Source organism: Phyllostomus hastatus, unplaced genomic scaffold (assembly GCF_019186645.2).
Source record: "Phyllostomus hastatus isolate PE091 unplaced genomic scaffold, TTU_PhHast_1.1 phas_scaffold_21, whole genome shotgun sequence".
In the NCBI taxonomy this organism is placed as follows: domain Eukaryota; kingdom Metazoa; phylum Chordata; class Mammalia; order Chiroptera; family Phyllostomidae; genus Phyllostomus; species Phyllostomus hastatus.
In genome coordinates this window covers 36,181,324-36,200,917 of record NW_025334017.1, presented here as the reverse complement: position 1 = coordinate 36,200,917, position 19,594 = coordinate 36,181,324, and the positions used below count along the sequence as shown (strand labels likewise).

General features: G+C 45.6%; 1 protein-coding gene and 1 pseudogene across 1 annotated transcript in view; both read right to left on the bottom strand.

Annotated features, from left to right (window-relative positions):
- Positions 1-19,594, bottom strand: part of DEPTOR (DEP domain containing MTOR interacting protein) — a 120,142-nt gene that overhangs the window by 88,678 nt on the left and 11,870 nt on the right. The window lies entirely within an intron of this gene.
- LOC123833041 lies at positions 16,506-16,905 on the bottom strand (annotated as a pseudogene).

Sequence of the window (19,594 nt, the reverse complement as noted above, 5' to 3'; positions counted from 1 at the left end):
GAAAGACACCGCGATCAATCCAGTGTGGGGAGCTGAGTATTTCATCTCTCAGGAAAACGTCACAGGGCCGATTTTTAGACAAAGAAAAAATATATGGAAAGATAAAGTACAAAAGATCATGAAATAATAACTAAAATGAACGGAATATGAGAAACACACACCAGGTGATCTGCAGACTGAGGTGGACATTGAACTTAGGGAAGGAGAGGGCAGTGAGGTTACAAGTCAGCCCGCAGGAAGGTCACCTGGAGGGCTTGTTACACCACAGATGGTGTATGGGGGGCGGGGGGATGGGGGGCCCAAGGATTTGCATTTCTAACAAAAGCCCAGGTGATGCTGATGCTGCTCCTCGAGGAGCACAGTTCACAGACCACTGGGTTGCAGAGAAACAGAACCCATATTGTGTGATGCAGTAAAAAGAAGAGGGTGATGGGAGGAGGCAGGAAGGAGAGCGGCCCAAGGCCTGTAAGGTGTGGGCAGATCACGCACACCTTTGTGGGGCAGGGTGTGGTCGAGACATACTCTCCAGGAGTAAGATTCCAGGCATTGGAGCACCCTCAAAACCCTGCAAAGCTGACAAGGGAACTAACTCCCCCGTCAGACTTACAGTGTGATTTTTGGAGCCCCTCCTTCTTTCTCCCTTTCTCCCTTTCTTTCTCTCTTTCCTCCCTCCCTCCCTCCCTCCCTCCCTTCCTTTCTTTTCAGAGAAAGGGAAAGGGAAGGGGAAAGGCAGAGAGAGAAACATCAATGTGTTAGAGATACATGACTGACTGCCTCTTGCACATCCCCAATCAAGGGACCCAGCCCGCAACCCAGGCATGTGCCCTGACTGGGAATCACAGGCCAGCTCTTAATCCACTGAGCCTCACCAGCCAGGGCAGCCCCTCTTTCAGTGTACCTCCCCATCTGCTCAGTAATGCTCATCCTCCCAGAACAGGAGCACAGGTCTCCATTCAATAAGAAGAAGTTATAAGAGTAGCTCTCTGTTTAAAGACATGTCTTGGCTGCCCTGGCTGGTGTGGCCCAGTGGGCTGAGTGCTGGCCTGTGGTCCAGGGCACACACCTGGGTTGCTGGCCAGGTCCCTAGGTGGGGACTCGCAAGAGGCAACTGATCAGTGTGTCTCTCGCACATTGATGTTTCTCTTCCTTTTCCCCCTCCCTTCCTCTCTCTCTAAAAGACAGGTCTTGGCTGAGAAATAGGTGACAAGCTCACACACATTAACTGTAATCAGGGAAAAAGAGGAAAGGGTTGGTCCCACTTGTGGGAAAGATGCCCAAGGCGGAAATGGCGCTGAGAAAACGGACTTTGCTTTGTCCCAGCCTGGGTGGACCAATAGAAGCCAGGGACTGCACTGTCTCTGGGAGGAATCTGCCACCTAAACTGTAGAGTGTGCAGTTTCTGTCTAGGTAACAGGGCCCCGGGGAGGGCTCTTATCCAATTAGGACTTGAGTTTCCTAATCTGGAAAATGAGGAAGCTCACTAGACTTATCTCTAAAATCTCTTTCAACTCTGAACTTCTCTGTTTGTATGGACACCCTGAAGAGCCTCCAGGGTAAATCCTCACTCCTGAGATGAAAACAGAACAGGCTGTTTGGGGCACAGCTTGTACTGAAACCTTCTACCGCAAACCACAGCGCCAAGGAGCACGAAACAGCACATTTCATTTCCTTTGGGCTTTCAAACGAGGATGAATATATCAAAGGGAAACTTGTGCTAAGCATGCTGTGCAAACACCGGGTAGGGTTACAGTCGTGTATTTTCAGCTCATACGACAGATGCTGAAGCTGCCAGCGTGCCAGAGGCTTTGCGTGTGCAGGTCGGTAACACGGGGGAAAAAACAAGGTTTCTCAGGGTTTAAAAATATTTCAAGAGCCCTCCAAAGTGTTCTTGGTGATGTCTGCAGCTACAGTGGAGGCTGCTTCCTGCTAAGGGGCTGGTCATCTCAACCCATATACACTTGTTGAGCCCCAACTGCAACCACTGCAACCACCTATAGCTTCAACAACGGCTGGTGGCGAACTAGTTTCTGTAGTTCAAGGACCATGAAACTGAAAGAGGTGTTGTTTCTTCAAAATAAAAATGTTGTCTTCTATGTGTATGACTTCCACACACACACTGAATTTATCCAACATTATTATTTTCCTGTTCTTCTATTTCCTGTTTTAGCCAAACGCGTCACCACTTGGATCACTGTCCTGAAATGTATGCTATTCCTTCCTTCTTCAGGATACGCTGCCCCTCTTCTCCTACCCATCCATTAAAATCTCACTTAACTCAACCTTCTCCCACTACATTTTCTCTCATCCAACTGGACATTCTCTCGTTTCCCTGCCTCCCCATGATGTTTTTCTTACAGTGCTCACATTCGCCCATATATTCTTTTGTATTTCTTTACTCTTATTTTCATCTACTTTTTTCCCTTCAATCATACCACAAATTGTATGAGTAAAGAATTCTCTTTCTTTCATATTCCCCAAAGTGTCTGGGATAGGGCTGATGATAAGCAATCTCAGTTAGTATAGGGTCTGGATTTCCATCTTTGTTTTCGGCTGGACTGAAATAAACTCTAGCGCAGTATAAAATGCAAAACTTCAGTGTCTAGTCTGGGGCCCTTTGGTGGCTATGTACATACCCATCCAGGCTGTACATACTCAGAAGCGCTTTGAAGAGTTTCTGTCATTGCTGGTCTATTAATCAGAAGGAGTATCTATCTGGATCACCTGTGTTTGTGTTTGGTACCCTTGGATAGAAAACGTTAAATATTTCTTCCCCCGGGAAGAGTCCATGCTAGTCCTCAGAGTGTGCATCCAGCAGGCCTCTGAGTTTTGGCTCAAGCTCCTCCTGCTGTCAGGACCCAGGTGGGCTGGGGCAGGTACAGCTCAAGGGGGCAGATGGGCCTCTACAGGAGTCCACCGATGGCTCTGCAAAGCAGCCGGAGCTCCAGAGAGGAAGGGAATTTGGAGAAGGCCACAGGACTGGCAGACTCAAGGACAAGGAGCCAAATCTGAAGGCACCGTGTTCACTCAAGTTCTGAGAGGCAACGGGCCAGGGACAGCTCTGCTGAGGGCAAAAGGTGGCAATGCCTCGGGGAGGACCCCGAGGACAGGTGTCTCCATCCCCGACACTCACTGTTGTATTGCCAGAGCCTAGCACCCGCTCCCAAATTCAACACCCCCAAAACATGGTAGACGCAAATCCATCATTTCACTGCTGCCCCTTCTCTAGCCCCCCTTCCCTGTCCCCGTCTCCCCCCAAAAACACACACACATTCTCTCATCATCACCATCCCCTACTGAACCAGTTCCTCTTCCCAAGCATCTGATTCCTACGAATGATTCCTCGAATATTCCAGCCACCCAGGCAACCTTCTCAACGACCTTGACCTAAGGGCCCCTTACAGACAGAAGCTAGGCTTTGGTTAGGTTTTGCATTCCCAGGAGTCTGGATAGTGCTGGTAGGCACTCAGAGACTGTTTCTTGTAAACAGAAGGGATGAGGGGGAGGTTCTGGTGTGCTAGTAACATTCTGTTTCTTGACAGAGGTGCTGATTATACAGATGTATTTACACTGTAAACATTTCTGGAGTTGCATACACACACACGCACACAGAAAATGTTTCTTGGACTCAGATTTCTTTCATGCTGTAGGTCTCAGCTGTCATCAACTTCTGTTGTTGACCCCTTGGAAATGTCCTTTGAGTGGCCACCCCCGTCAGCCACTCTTCCAAGTCCAGAGTCTCCTCATTGAGTTCCTGGATCCCCGCTCTTCCAACACATACCTGCGGCCCCACTCACCTGCCCTCGGTAAGGACCTACAGAGACCGGCTTTTAACTGTGGTACGCACAGGCTCTGCGTCCTCGGGGCTGCAGTCACAGCTCCCTCCCTCGGCCTCTGCCCCTTATCCACTGTGTCGATCCCTGTTCCCACCTCCGGGCCCCTGTTGCAATCAAGCAGGCACATCTCCTCCGTCTACCCCATTTCTCTGCCTTCATCCACAGCATCTCCACTGCCAGGAACTCTATCCTTCTTCTCTTCGACTTCTATACCAGCTTCTCATCTTGCCTTGGCTGGTGTGGCTCAGTGGAGTGCCAGCCTGTGAACTGAAGGGTCACAGGTTTGATTCCCTGACAGGTCACATGCCTGGGTTGTGGGCCAGGTCCCCGGTTGGGGGTGTGTGAGAGGTAGCCACACACTGCTGTTTCTCTCCCTATCTTTCTCCCACCCTTCCCCTCTCTCTAAGAGTAAATAAATGGACTCTTAAAACAACAACAAAAAAAAAACAAAAAAAACTTCTCATTTTTCCTCCTGTCCCACCTCACCAGAGAGCCATCTCCTTTTCTGGGTCACAAGGATTTCTCCTTCCTAAAGCCACTGCTGCAACGCTCCAGGGTTCTCTGCAATATTTTGTCCAATAGTCCTCCATTTATTCATGGATTCTTGTTCTATTTCTCCATGTAAAAGTCAGCTTCCTGAGGGCAGGAATCATGCTGTTTATTTCTTGGTATCTTGTTTCATACAAACAAAGGCTGGCCCCTGAGACTCTCTATAAATATTTGCAGGCTGAATAACTAAAGATCAAATATTACCAGCAGGCTTATGCGTACAAAGTTATTCTGGGAGAAAAAAGATGAAAAAGGATATATACATAATCTCCTAGTTTCTCTGAAATTTGCTGAAGAAACCTGTTCTCTCTATATACCTGAAAGTATATAAACTTAACCGATCTACAATAAAATGTTAAATACACTTGTAAAAGCTTCACATACACTGCCTTGAATCTTCTTCAAACCCATCTATGAATTGCAGGACCCTGTTTTGAATTGCTAGGGGAAAAAGACAGTTCTGTTGCAACGACATCGCAGACCCCTGGATTCAAAAGTCCAACAGAAAAATATGCTTTTGATGTTGTTATCGTTCCCAGTAAGAGCCGTGGTGGGAGGAAGAATGGCCTCATTCTCTCTGGCCGCTTATACAAGGGCTATTTACCATTTGGACGGGCCTTTTGCTGCTGCCAGAGGCTTCACAATATCACTTTCATTAGTCACTCACCACAAGCGCCTTGTGATGTGCAGGAATATTACTGCCCTGTTGAACAGCGCGAATGGCCTCCTGAGACACAGAAGTTATGAGAAGGACTCGCCCCGCCCTGATCGGGGCAGGTCCGGCTCAGGTGGGTGGATGGGGCTCCCAAGATAAAGAGTGAGGGTCAGAGCTTAAACTCAAAGCCCTGCTGTTCTGCTTAGATCCCTGGGAAAACCTGCAAAGCTCTTCCTTCAGGAAAGCTGAGACACACTTGTCACCAGCTCATTACTCTAGGCTAACTCTCTGATAACACTGAAAATCAGCTCAACCCAATTACCATTGACTGAGTGCCTAGTAAGGCTAGAAACTGTGCTAACCAGGGGGCACATGGCAGTGAACCTGACACACACACACACACACACACACACACACACACACACACACGGTCTACCTCACAGGGCTTTGAGTCCAGAGAGCGGCTTACAAAGGAGGGGCCAAGGCCATCATTTGGGGGGTGCAACCAAAAAAGATCAGAGTGTCTGTATTTTAAACACCTTTCAAGAGACTTCTAAATTTCTTTTTTTTTAAATATATTTTATTGATTATGCTATTACAATTGTCCCATTTCCCCCCTTCACTCCCCTCCACCCTGTACACCCTCTCCCACCCACATTCCCCCCCTTTAGTTCATGTCCATGTGTCATACTTATGAGTTCTTTAGCTTCTACATTTCCTGTACTATCCTTGCCCTCCCCCTATCTATTTTCAACCTACATTCTATGCTACTTATTCTCTGTACCTTTTCCTCCTCTCTCCTCCTCCCACCCCCCTGTTGCTAACCCTCCATGTGACCTCCATTTCTGTGGTTCTGTTCCTGTTCTAGTTGTTTGCTTAGTTTCTTTTGGTTTTGCTTTAGGGGTGGTTGTTAATAATTGTGAGTTTGCTGTCCTTTTACTATACATGTTTTTTTCTTTATCTTCTTTTCTTAGATAAGTCCCTTTAGCATTTCATAAAATAAGGGCTTGGTGATGATGAACTCCTTTAACTTGACCTTATCTGAGAAGCACTTTATCTGCCCTTCCATTCTAAATGAGAGCTTTGCTGGATAGAGCAATCTGGGATGTAGGTCCTTGTCTTTCATGACTTGGAATATTTCTTTCCAGCCCCTTCTTGCCTGTAAGGTCTCTTTTGAGAAATCAGCTGACATTCTGATGGGAACTCCTTTGTAGGTGACTGTCCCCTTATCTCTTGCTGCTTCTAGGATTCTCTCCTTCGTTTTCACCTTGGCTAATGTAATTATGATGTGCCTTGGTGTGTTCCTCCTTGGGTCCAACTTCTTTGGGGTTCTCTGAGCTTCCTGGATTTCTTGGAAGACTATTTCCTTTGCCAGATTGGGGAAGTTCTCCTTTATTATTTGTTCAAATATGTGCTCAATCTGTTGCTTTTCCTCTTCCCCTTCTGGTACCCCTATAATTCGGATGTTGGAACGTTTAAAGATGTCCTGGATGCTCTTAAGCTTCTCATTTTTTTGAATTCTCATTTCTTCATGCTTTCCTGCTTGGCTGATTCTATCTTCCTTCTGGTCCACTGTATTGTTTTGAGACCCAGTTTCCTTCCCTTCACTATTGGCTCTCCTCCATGTATCTTCCTTCATCTCTTTTATGGCAACCTGCATCTTTTCATATAATTTGCGCCCAAAATCCACCAATTCCGTGAGCTTTCTGATCACCAGTATTTTGAACTGTGCATCTGATAGATTGGCTATTTCTTAGTCACTCAAAAGGATGAGTCCTGGGGGACTGATCTGTTCTTCTGTTGGAAACATGTCTCTCCCTGTCTCTCCTTTTTTCATTTCTTTTTTTTTTCTGGTCTGGTCACTCTTGTTACAGTGGGGGGCAGAGCCTTAGGTGTTCACCGGGGCTGGGCACCCCAGTCACTAGATTGTGACGTTATATGTGGGGGTGGGGGTGGGGGCGGGAGTGGGGATGGGAGGGAACAATGGCGGTAGTTGCGTTCTCCTGGGATCTCAGTCCCTTCTCTGGGATCCTGGGCTGCGAGCTCTGCCCTGGTCCACAATCGCCGCCTCACTGGGTCCGCCAGCCGCAGCTTGCGCACTCAGGGTCCACCGCTGCGTTCTTGCGCCCCGGATGGCTCTAGCGCCAAGTTCGAGCCAAGTTTTCCCCGATCACCGCATGCCGCCAACCCGCACCCGCCTGGCTCCTCTCGGCCCCTCCTACCAGTCTGGATGTACCGGTCTACTTCAACTTCTTGGCTGTCTGACTTCCTTTCAGATAAATCCTCTATCAGTTCTGGGTGTTATTCTAGCTCTAAATTGTTGTTGTTCTAATCTTGGCTGTGCGTGGAGGTACGATGCGTCCACCTATGCTTCCATCTTGCCGGAAGTCTAGACTTCTAAATTTCTATTTGTGTGTGTGTGTGTGTTTATGATATACACGATGCATTGGAATAGTAGTGCATGTGCACAACTTAACATGCTTAAGATGGGGGGAATCTATGCTCAAAACATGTTTATAGATAGGGATGGGCAAGCAGAAACATTTGAAAACCAGTGAACTTCAGGACTATTTGGACTTTCCTGAACATGCCATAACACTTCACGTCTTCGAGTCTTTCTATGTGTTAGTTCTCGGCCTTAAAAGACTGCACCTCCCCTCCCCCACTGTACCTGGAGTCAACTCCTTCAAAACCCAGCTGAGTTGTCAATGCTCAAGGAAGTCTTCAGCATCCTCCTTCCCCGGGCAGTCAGTCGGTTCCACCCAGTGCTCCCACTGCACTTGCCACGTCCTTCTATCACAGAAATTATCACAGTGTGTAACTGCCCACATTTCCATTCATGGCTCTAGCTGGCTGGCATCTCTGGCTGTCAATTCCTTGAGGGCAGGGTTCCCCTGGTTTCCCTATTGTTCTAGGGTTGGTGTCTGGCGCCTAAGAGACACTCACAGGGTATGTGAGAAATACAGTGACAGTTTTCTCTTTCTAACTGCAACTGACTCAAAGACAGAAGTTTCACGTGGGCAATCAGAGGAGTGTGTATCACTTCCCGTTGTCTGCCCTGTGGAGGGGCCGAGGTGCATTTGGGGTGGGGAAGGGTATTCATGCTCAAGGTATGAGAGCATCACCCCTGACCCCCGCAGTGATGCAGAAAATTGAGAGCTGGGATGTAGGAAAGCTATACATTTTAAATTTACCAGTGAGGGGCTGGCCAGTTTGGGTCTTTAGTAGAGGTGGAGACCCAGTACTTCTAAACCTGGGAGGAGCAAATCAGAAATGCAGAGATGCCCTGCAGTTGGGTGGAAGGGTCTTGTGAAGACACCATGGGGCTGAGAGGAAAGGAGCTCAGGACTGAGATACGAGCCTCATGTCCTGTCTCGGCTCTACACACACTACCTACCTCAGGGCCACTTGGTCTCTGGGACAGGACACCTTTGAATCCTCGGAAAGACTTTCCGAGTTGGCAGCAGGAGGTAGGAAACACGAAGGAACCAAGACTGTCGGTTCCATTCTGGCTCTGGTACAAAGTCAAGTGGCCAAGGAAAAGTCATTTAAAAGGGCTGGGTTAGATGACCACTGACTGACATCCCTCCAGCCTGAAGTTCAACAACTTGCTAATATTTGTGACATGGAAATACATGTTGATCAACATGCTAAGATCACCTCTTTAGGAAGTCCTTCACTGAGGTGTAACTTGGAGCAACTACTTTAGTTCTCTGGACCTCACCCAGCCAGCAAATATTAACTAAACACCTAGTGTGTATCAGGCATGGTAGCAAGCAGCAGGGACCGCCCTCATGGACTATGCACTTGAGTAAACGTCACTTTCCTTGTATTCAGCATGCAAAGATGCTTGCCTATCTAAAACCCCTGAAATGTGATGATTCTGGGTGAACGCCAAACTGGCATGGCTCTCATGATTTTTTCTCCAGTTCTATATATTTTAAAAAATTCCATTTAAACACATCATAACTATAGAACTTAATTTCAGCTGTAAAATAATCCCTCATTCAATTTAAGAGATCTACATTTGAAGATTTTAAATGTAGTTGTTTATTTTAGCTCTTCTCCCTGAAAACTACCCCAGCTGCCTTTGTCAGGGCATCAGCGTTACAAAGCTGAGTGTGGGATTTGGAATCAAAAAACCTGGTGTGGCTCAGGGGATTGCGTGTCAGCCTGCAAACCAAAGGGTCGCCAGTTCGATCCCTAGTCAGGGCATGTGCCTGGGTTGAGAGCCAGGTCCCAGGTTGGGAGTATGTGAAAGGCAACCAGTCAATGTGTCTCTAACACATCGATGTTTCTCTCCCCCTCTTCCTCTCTCTCTCTTTCCATCTCTCTAAAAATAAGTAAAATCTAAAAAAAGAAAAAAAACCCCAAAATCTAAATCTGAGCTCTGCCTCCATCAATTAGTAACTGTGTGTCTTTGGCCAAGTCACTTACTCTCTTCCTGAGCTGCATTTCTTTTGCCACTTAGCAAATTTTTATTCCCCATCCACTGTGTACCCATCTTGTGTTGAACACGAGGGACATGAACAAAGAACAAGACAGTATGACAGACCTTTAGGAAAGCACCTCAAGCTCTCTATTGGGATCGAAACCACCACTCGGATTCCTATTAGCTCACCAGCTAAGGGCCATCAGAATGATAAGGATCAATAGAATCCTACACAGAAAAATCTCCTAAAATATAAGATGCTATTGAAATGTTATCTGGCGAACATAAATGATGTAACAAATACTGATCACACAGAACTAAGATAGAGGAAAGGAAAGCTGTTACAAAACTAACAGATGTCCTTATGTATTCATCTCACCCAGGAGGTGCCCGTGACTTTCCAGTCCAAAGCCTCACAGGGCGACCTCCTTCCATGCTCCCTGAAGGCCTCTGGGCCACCAATTAATAACTGCTATAAATCCACAAGGCTGTAATTACATATCTTTCTAATAGCAGCTGTGAAAGCTAAAAATATTAATATGTTTGTGTGTCCTCTTACCTGGGATTGCATAATCAGCTGACTGTGAAGTGGGACTTTAGTGCTCATCACTAAATATTTAGCAGTTTTAACAGCACAATGAAGTGACAGACTAAAATGCAAAAGGACCAACACAAAGCAAAAAAAAAAAGTGTTCGCGGGCTCATGATAGAACCGCGTAAGTGTCCTTGTCCATGAAAAGATGTAAAAGTGCAAACAACCGAATGAAATCAATTAAACAAAACACTCTCCGCTTCTGACTCCCAATGCAAAGTCCAAAGCACAAGGGCTAACTCCCAAAACTTCAGTTTTCCTATTTTCAAAGGAGGAAAGGGAAAAATGAAATTTCATTACTTGGAAACTAAAAGCAATTTTACTTTCCGTAAGGGATCGATCAACAAGCATTTATTAATGGTCGAACCCTATTTCTGGAACAGTGGAGTTCCCACAAGGATTGTATAAATAAAATAACATAAAACTATCTATACAAGAAATGTGGTTAGAAGTCCAACATTTTCACATATTAAAGCTCAGACATATGTGAGGGATCAGAAGATGATTATGCTGTGCCAAGCAGAATTAGCCTTTTTTTTACACTGTGGAGCAGACAAAAATTTTATGTAACTATCCCTGACTCTGTGTTTTTAGGGAAAAAAGATTGTAACGGGTACCTATAATTCTTGTCACTTTTGTCACAGAATATTTATAATCCCAATTCCAGGTACTTAGTACGAAACAAAATTGATTCTGGCTAATTTAAGCAAAAGAAAGGTTTTACCGAGAGATCCAGAGGCTCTAACAAGATCAAGGGAAGATGGAAGAAGAAAGCGTAGAAAGCACAGGAGCTGTGTACCCCTGAGAACAGGCTTGCGAGTCTCATTAAGGAAGCAGGGGGGTGCTAGAAGGAATTAAGACTACGTTGGCAAGAAAGCCCCAGAGACTGTGGGAACTTCCAGTGGATGGCACCAGCAGACCTTGAAGTAGGCCAGCAAGTTTCTCTAAGCTACACAGGGACGCAGGGGACACACATAAACACGTGTGGGTTGTTTCGTAACAGATTTGTGAAAAGGTTTTGCAAAGCAGAAGCCATTCCAACTACCCATAACAGATTTGTCTCTGAAAGCAGACACTTTACTGAACTGAGTTTTTGTTGTTGTTTTTTTAAGAAATTTTATAAGAGTTTATTTGAGCCAAACTGACAACATATGCCAGGGAGCAAGACTTCCTATGCTCTTGAACTGAGATTCTTGACTAACAATTCAAACATACAGATTCTCACACAGATTTAAAGCACTAACTTCTCCAAGCCAATGTTAAACATCTAAATGACAATTATCCCTTAAAAAAAAAAAGATATGGAAATGAATGGCTCCTCCTTCTTCAGGCTTCATTCGGTTCCTGAACCCAAGAGCAAGAATTAACAGCTAAGGACTAACAGATTTTTAGTGGAATTTCCTGTCCAGGGGTGTGACGAAGCCTGCAAACACACACACACACACACACAAGCAGCGCAATGTGTGACAAGATAAAGACAGCTTCACATCACAGGACAAGGAGAAATTAAAGAATGATGCAACTTCATACCTACCACACTATATTGAAATCTATGGTGACTGACAGAGGGTTGGGGGAAGAAAACAGTGGGAGAAAATAAACTCAGCATTTCCCATTTGTTTAAGACAATGGTTTTAAAATGGGTTTCCCCAAAAGGACTTCGGGGCCCCGGGCAGGGAGTGCCTGGAGAGCACCCGTGAGTCCACAGAGGTGGCCACATTGTCCGCGTCATCTTCTGTGTGGGCGCAACAGGTGTCAGGCATCCACGAAGGCGGAAAACAATGAGAAAGCAAGTCGTTGACTACTCTGTATGGCTGGTTATTTAAGGAAAGTGTTTACCCTTAATCAACATTAGAATGTTTCTAAACTTGGTTCCCTACTGTAAAATGTCTTTCAAAGATGGAAACAAGAATAAACAAAGCTTCTCAAAATCTATTTATAAATTTGCCAAATGTTCATCTCTTCTTTAGAAGAATGCCATCAACTTCCAGTAGGTATTACTCAATATAACCTGTACAAACAAACCTCCTTCAGCCTCTGCCCCTCCCCCAACTCCCTCTTGCTCTCTTTCTCTCTGATACACATAATGAGTTGGCAAACTTTTTCTATCAGCGACCATACAGTAAATATTTTTGGCTTTGTAAGCCATACAGTTTTGTGTACAATGACTTAATGCTATTGTTGTAGCACAAAAGCAGCTACAGACAACAGGTCCATGAATGGACATGGCTGTGCTCCAATAAAACTTTATTTACCAAAATTGACAGTGGAGCTCACCACCCATACGTTTTGCCTATCTACAACATGCATAACTGATTCTTGAGTCATTTGAAATTCACCTTCTCAACATCATAAATAAATGTGGACACTCCCATCTCATCATTGAAGAAAAAGTGCTTCCAGAATGGTAACTATGAGCATGTTGACCTATTTACTATTAGTGGCAACAACAGCTAACAAGGAGTGCTCCCTATTTGCTGGGCCTTGTTCTAAGAACTTTACATGCAGGTAGCCTCAAGCACTCTACTTATTCTTCCCATTTTATAGAAAAGGAAACTGAGCCCTGGCTGGCATAGCTCAGTGGATTGAGCGTGGGCTGCGAACCAAAGCATTGCAGGTTCGATTCCCAGTCAGGGCACATGCCTGGGTTGCAGGCCTTGGCCCCCAGCAACCCACATTGATGTTTCTCTCTCTCTCTCTTTCTCCTTCCCATCCCTCTCTAAAAATAAATAAATAAAAATCTTCAAAAAAAAAAAAAAAAAGGAAAGGAAACTGAACTTTAAATTGATTTAGTCAATAGAGTGTCCAGTTACAGCCCCTGGATCTTATTTATTCAGGAACCCATGCCAAGATTACACCCCCTCCCCTGAAATGCTCCTTACCCTTTCTTCTGCTAATGCAATTTTTTTCTCTCAGGATCCTTGCAAATTCTAGTGTTATGTCGATATCCACTGGAATCTTATAAAACCTTCATATTTAGTGTCTCAAATCCAAGATTCCCCAACCCTTAGAGTTCTACATTCTTCTAACCCTAAAATCAACATCTAAACCATAGGACCTATTTTCCACCAAATGTCAAGGTCTAGAGTAAAACATTCAGTTATAATCATAAAATTATTGTCTTACCTGTCCCTATAAAAGAAGAGGGTCTTAAACTGAATATCCAGTGCTTATTTTGCTATTTCAACTTAGACTCTTTGAGAACAATGAGTCGGAAGCTCCCTATCACAGTCTGTAGTAAGAATCTACAGAGATAGGCAGGACGCGTGGACACGGACACCAGTGTGGCGATGACAGTGGTGGAGGGGCAGAAGGGCACTAAATGGTAACGGAAAAAATATTTACTCCAGCTCTACACAGAAATTGAACAACATCTTAAAAAACTCTTCATCTACAATGCACCAACAATATTTGGAACACTTTTAAATGTTTCTTACATGAGATTATGCTGAATAATTAACTCCTTATGTGCAAAACGTAATCCTGGGAATCTGCATTTTCCTAGAGTTTCACATCACTGAGAAGCAGCAACAAATAAGTTCCCTTCTGGAGTTTAAAATATGACCAGCTGCACTCACCTTCCAGAAATTCTAATAGTTTTAGTTAATGAAAGCCCATAGGTGGAGAGTATTTACTATTATTATTCAATTAAAACACAAAAGTTAATCTGATGCATTGTGTGTGTATGTGTGTGTGTGTGTTCAGTGTGCTTCCTACTGTTTAGGCATAGGGTGTAGTATAAATAGCTAATTATTCACACAACTAACCCAACTTTCCTAGCTCTTAAGTATTTCTTAATTAATTCTTAAATATATTAATGTTGCTATTCATCGTTTTGATGCATGTAGTTGATACACTAGGAGGAGAGAAAGTTTAAATTTTGCTCAACATGGACACATATATTTAGAGACAAGTCCAATTTCAAAGGTCTAAGATCACATCCACAGGAGTAGGGGCGTTTTCCACCCCTGACCCCAGTCTGAGGGCTGAGCCAGCTGCGTCCTCAACCTATAAACACTAAGGGCATGACTTTTGTTTTTCCAATTTTATTTATCTATTGTCAGAGAGAGGGGAAGGAAAGGAGAAAGACAGGGAGAGAAACATCGATGTGCGAAAGACACATCAATCAGTTGACTCTCACATGCCCCCAACTGGGTACCAACCTGTAACCCAGTCATGTGCCTTGACTGAAAATCAAACCGATGACCTCTCAGTTCAAGGCCACCACTCAATCCACTGAGCCAGACCAGCCAGGACTAAGAGCATGGCTTCTGATGGACGTTGTGGAGCTGCAAAGCCCAGCTCTTCCATTTGCCTGGGCTTATGACCCAAGCAAGTTTCTTAACCTCTCGAGGCCTTTGTGTTCTCATCTCTAGAATGGGGCTAATGACACCTACTTGCTCTTGTCATTCCTTATCGCACTCCTTGGCATACTGGTAATAATATTGGTCATTATCAGTAATATCCAATGCTATCAATAAATCCTAATTATCATTATATTATTGTTGTTATTATTTATTGAGAAGGCTAAAAGAAAATCAGAATAACACCAAAACAATGGATATCACAATAAATAGCATAGTAATAAAACTTACGGGCTACTGCCAAGGAATAGTTAGTTTATCCGTCTATCTTGGCAGAAGGAAAATACACGGAAGCTGCATGTTGAGCAATTAAAAACAGAATCAGAGGTTAAAAGGCCACCTAGTTTAACCTTTGAACTAAACACCATCATTTATCAGAGAAGGTAAAGTTTAAAGTCCTTATTTCAAAACTCCCGAGTAAGTCATCATGCACTTGTAGCATTGAAAGATGGAATGCCTCTTCCTGGACTGTGGGCAGGGAGGGCTGGAGCCAAGAATGAGTGAGGCACTGCGCCTCCCCTTGGAGAGTGCACAGATCTGCCAGCTGTGGAGGGACACACAGGATTTGTGGATGTGACCCCGGGGTCCCAGCTCGATTTGCCAGGCAGGGAGCTGGCTGCGACTGGGAGCCCAGCCGTTCTCCAGCAAGAAAGGCTGTAGCCAAGCCAAGCTCCCCTTAGGATTAGTGGCCTCCCCTCTCCAGCAGGATGGGCTGTGACTTCAAACAAGGCCCCAAGGTCTCCAGGTGCAGCACACCTGGCATTTCCCAGCTCAGTCTCTCCAGTGCCTGAGTTCCTATGATTCACGAGGCAGAGATGAGGCCACCCTGGCTGTGGTGAGGCATTGTAGGAAGGTCAAGTAGCAGTGGTGGCAGGGTCAGGCAGCTCTGAGCTCATGCCCAGCTCTTTGTAGAATAATGAGAGGATAAAAGACCATGTATCCTTCTTGCCGACCCTCTTTATTTATGGGTCCCCAGTACAGGTGTTCCTTAAGCCACACCATACAACATGGTGTTCACCTTTACCCCCCTTACCCCATAGGGGGACAAAAAGGGGGAGGGTTGTGGAGGCCTTGATGGAAGTCTGTACAAGGCAGACAAAGGCTCAAAGTGGGAGGAGCACCCATTCTTCTAAGTCACCAGAATTTTGGCAAGAAGAGCTGGACTTCCCTTTTTAGAAGGTGTCACCTTTGGTTTATCTGTCCCATTCCTAGAAGTCTGAAGGGGAGACAGGCCTGTATTCACCCTGACCCTCCTCCTGGAGAATTATCACACAGACACAGGGTCTCCTGGTCAAGAAAACACGGGCTCTCTGAGAACCAGGTACTTGAACCACCCTTCTGCCACGGCAGGCGCTTCGGGTCACAGGGATAAGATACGGTTCTCAAGGCCTCATGGCACCACATAGGGAAATACTGAAAAATCCTAATAAGTGCAGTTTTTCAAGAGAGTAACTTAATTTCTCAAATTAAATCTTTGGTAATAGGTTAATAGACTACCACAGAGTTTTCAATAAGTGTTTTCCTTGACAGACAGTGTACTAAGATTTCCAGGAAGGCCCTTTCCCAGAACTCCCCAGACAGAGTAATTAATAACTGTTCCCATGTTCTTTCAAGGATAGGATTTTTGAGTCTCAAGTAAAATAGTCATATTTTCTTATGAACACGTGGGTGTTCTTCTAAGGACTGCTAGGCCGAATTTCATAATAAAATTTCCTTTCCCGTAAGCAACCAATAAGAATTGCAAGGATTTCTGCAAATGTGTTTTAGGTTCCATGAGGCTGCCTGCTGTGCCAGCGTGGCCTTTCCCTCCACCCCCCACACATTCAGAAGCTCACGAAGGACAGATTGCAGCCCTGGCTGCTGTGGCTCAGTGGGCCGAGTGCCAGCCTGCGAACGCAAAGGTCCCCGATCTGACTTCCAGTCAGGGCACATGCAAGGGTGGGGGGCCAGGTCCCCAGTTGGGGGCATGCGAGAAGCAACTGATCTATGTATTCCTCACACATTGATGTTTCTTTCCCTTTCTTTCTCCCTCCCTTCCTCTCTCTAAAAATAAATAAATACAGTATTTTTTGCAGTTGTATAACTCTATTTGACTATCAGCAGTGAGTTCTCATCCACATTAACTGTCTGTAGAATTTTGAAAGTGGTGACAGGGACGTAGGTGACCAACGTATAGAGCTTGTTCAGTGAATCTCCACCCTCATTACGTTTTCTGGACAGCCGCACTGGACACGGTGTGGGACTTCCCTCACTCCCGTGGCCCAGGCCACTTCGTGGAGCCTGGTGTCCCCGCGCACATCTGGAGTTCCACCTCCTTCACGTCAGACCGCCGCATGTCTTTCTTTAAGTGCCCGAGGGGCATGCTTCTTGAAGCCCCCTCCACGGGTGCGCTCGTGGATGTCGGTGGTGTCTTCTCTGGTCACCACCTGTTCGACGGCAGAACGGCCCTTCTTCTCGCCGCCCGTCTTTGCGGAAGCCATTATGCCGGGCCCAGGTTGGAAAGAGAGACTAAATAAATGCAATCTTTTAAAAAAAAGAACTGGTAGAGTCCCAGTCACTAGAAGTTTTCTCTGGCAGGGGCCAGGAGGTCAGCCGAGGAGCACTGGTCAGGTAAAGAACATGAAAGAACTGAAAATGTCTCCACAATCCCCAAACTCTCAGTTTTCAAACTCCTCCCTGAGTAAACATTTCTCCAGAACTGCTGACATGTAGCCAAACGAACTTCCTCCCCCTCTCCGAGTTCCCCTTTCGGGTATAAAATTATCCAACAGCGAAACAACCACCCAAAGTGGAGCTAACAGGAAGACAGAGAGATTCCCTCTGGCTCACGACGCATACGAGCAATCAAATCGTTTTGTCCCATGATAAACAAAATGACTCAGTGGACCCCAGCGTGTTGGAGTGGTGGTTTCTAAGGAATTCCTGGCCCTAGACCCTACACCTTCACGGGAAGGACGCGATGGTGGATTGTAAGCAAGTCCTGAGCGACCCGACTCGGCTCTTCTTGGCTTCAAGCCCTCAACAGTGCGGAGTCAGCAAACAGCAAACACGTAGACAAAAGTGTTGGCTCCAGGCCCGGCTTCTTAGATTTCACGGATACTCTCAATGGGTTTCACTGGAGCGTCTCTCTCTTGCACGCCACACAGGCATCAGAAAATTCACGCTTTTTATACCGCAGCTCCTTTTCCGTGCTCAAGTACAAAACGTCTGATGCCTTTGTATACATCACCCATTTTGAAGAATAAAAAGCTAAACTCAGCCCTGGCTGGTGCAGCTCAGTGGATTGAGTGTGGGCTGCGAACCAAAGTGTCGCAGGTTCGATTCCCAGCCAGGGTACATGCCTAGGTTGCAGGCCATGACCCCCAGCAACCACACATTGATGTTTCTCTCTCTCTCTTCCTCCCTCCCTTCTCTCTCTAAAAATAAATGAATAAAATCTTTAAAAAAATATGCAGATGCATTACTCTGACCAAGGCTAAAAAAAAAAAAGCTAAACTCACGGAGTATTATCCAAGAAAAAGAAACACTTTTATTTGGACATATTCCAGTTAGTTATCTTCATGGTAAGATGCGGCACAAAATCAATGCCCAAGTCTCTGCTGTAAAGCCAGTGCAAAGGTGCGCCGAGATACAAGCTTACCTCTTACTGATCTTGGACAAATACCTGCCTCCTCGAAAATCCAAAGTAGCTCCCATTTCCAAATTATGCAGAAGGGAGGGAGGAAGTCAATAAAACACATTGGAACACGTGACCTGACAGACCTTTCTTAGTTGTGTTATGTAAGTAAAGAACGCTTGGCAACTTTCCCAGAAAGTCTGCATCTTAATTATCCCTGAAGCAGCTTTGCTTCAACAAAGAGATGACTTTCCAGCTTTGGCTGGGGCTATCTCTGAGTGGAGGTGTTCCTTGGAAAGACATCAAAACCCAAGTGATAAAAAAAGCATTCTTTGGGACTTGAACCTGAACCCCTTGCTGTTTTAGAGGAGAGTTCTATTTTGCTTCTATTACTGAGCGAATCCCAAATGCCAGGGCCCAACTTCCAAATCAGAGGGTGGTGAGGGGTGAGAGTTCAGGGAGGGTGCGAGCGGACGCCGCACAGGTGATCATTGCGGTTAGCAGGGATAATTATGTTGAAAGCAGAAGAGCCCAGGATGCATGCGAGTATCTCCTAACCTCCCCCAAGTTGTATTTTTCTTGTGGGTGCTTTTCTGTGGGCGCTTTTTTTCTCTGTATAAGCTCCCCCTCCCAATTTTAAATTATTTCTCCTAAAAGTTTGCCTTAATCACATCATACCTTGCTCCAAAACCCTTCCATGGTTTCTCATCATTGAGCCCAACTTGTCTTTTGCGGAGGTCAAGGTGTTTATCTCCCCGATACTCACTGAACTTGCAGTTTAGACCACTCTAGTTATTGCCCTCTACATATTATTTAACTGCATCTGCCTCTTCCCCCCTCTGCCCCACTTAGACTGTGACGTGAAGGTAAAAGGAGGGGCCCTACTTCTTAACGTCTGACGGAGTTACTTCCACAACAACGCTGTGGTCACCCAGCAGGGACTCGGAGAGACCTGAATTCAAAGCCAAGCTCCCACACTTACCACTTACGCAATCTCGGTCAAACTGCTCGCACCTTAGTTCCTTCCATTGTCCGGGCTCAGTGAAAAAATACACATGTAAATGCACAGAACAGGACCCAACACTTCACTATTATCATTAGTTCATTACCGAATTCTCCAACTTTCCATCTTCACAACCCACGTATAAAAATACACGCCTTGACCGCCCTCCTCTGGAACTAACTTTTCTGTCCCCAGTGTCTCTACAAGTTATGAGAAGATCTCTGTGCTGTACCACTTCTCAGAGAAGAGTCGTGACCCAGATCCAGAGGGCCCATTTCTGACCTGTTTCCCCACGGTAGGCTGTTTACCGGCCCCCGGATTCACAGCTCTTCTGGGTGCATAGCCCATGTCCCTCTGTCGTCGCTGAGCCCTCCTGCCCCGCAGGGGTCTCTGAGGCTGCTGTCTTCCCCACACCAGAAGCCTGGCCTCCTTTTCTAAGTGTCCTTCTTGGCTCGAGCGTCTGATAGCACCTTCAATAATGCCCCAGCCTTAGATTTTCAATAAGTTCTTTTCAATGTCTTTTTCAAAAACAGTTTCTTATTGTATTTTT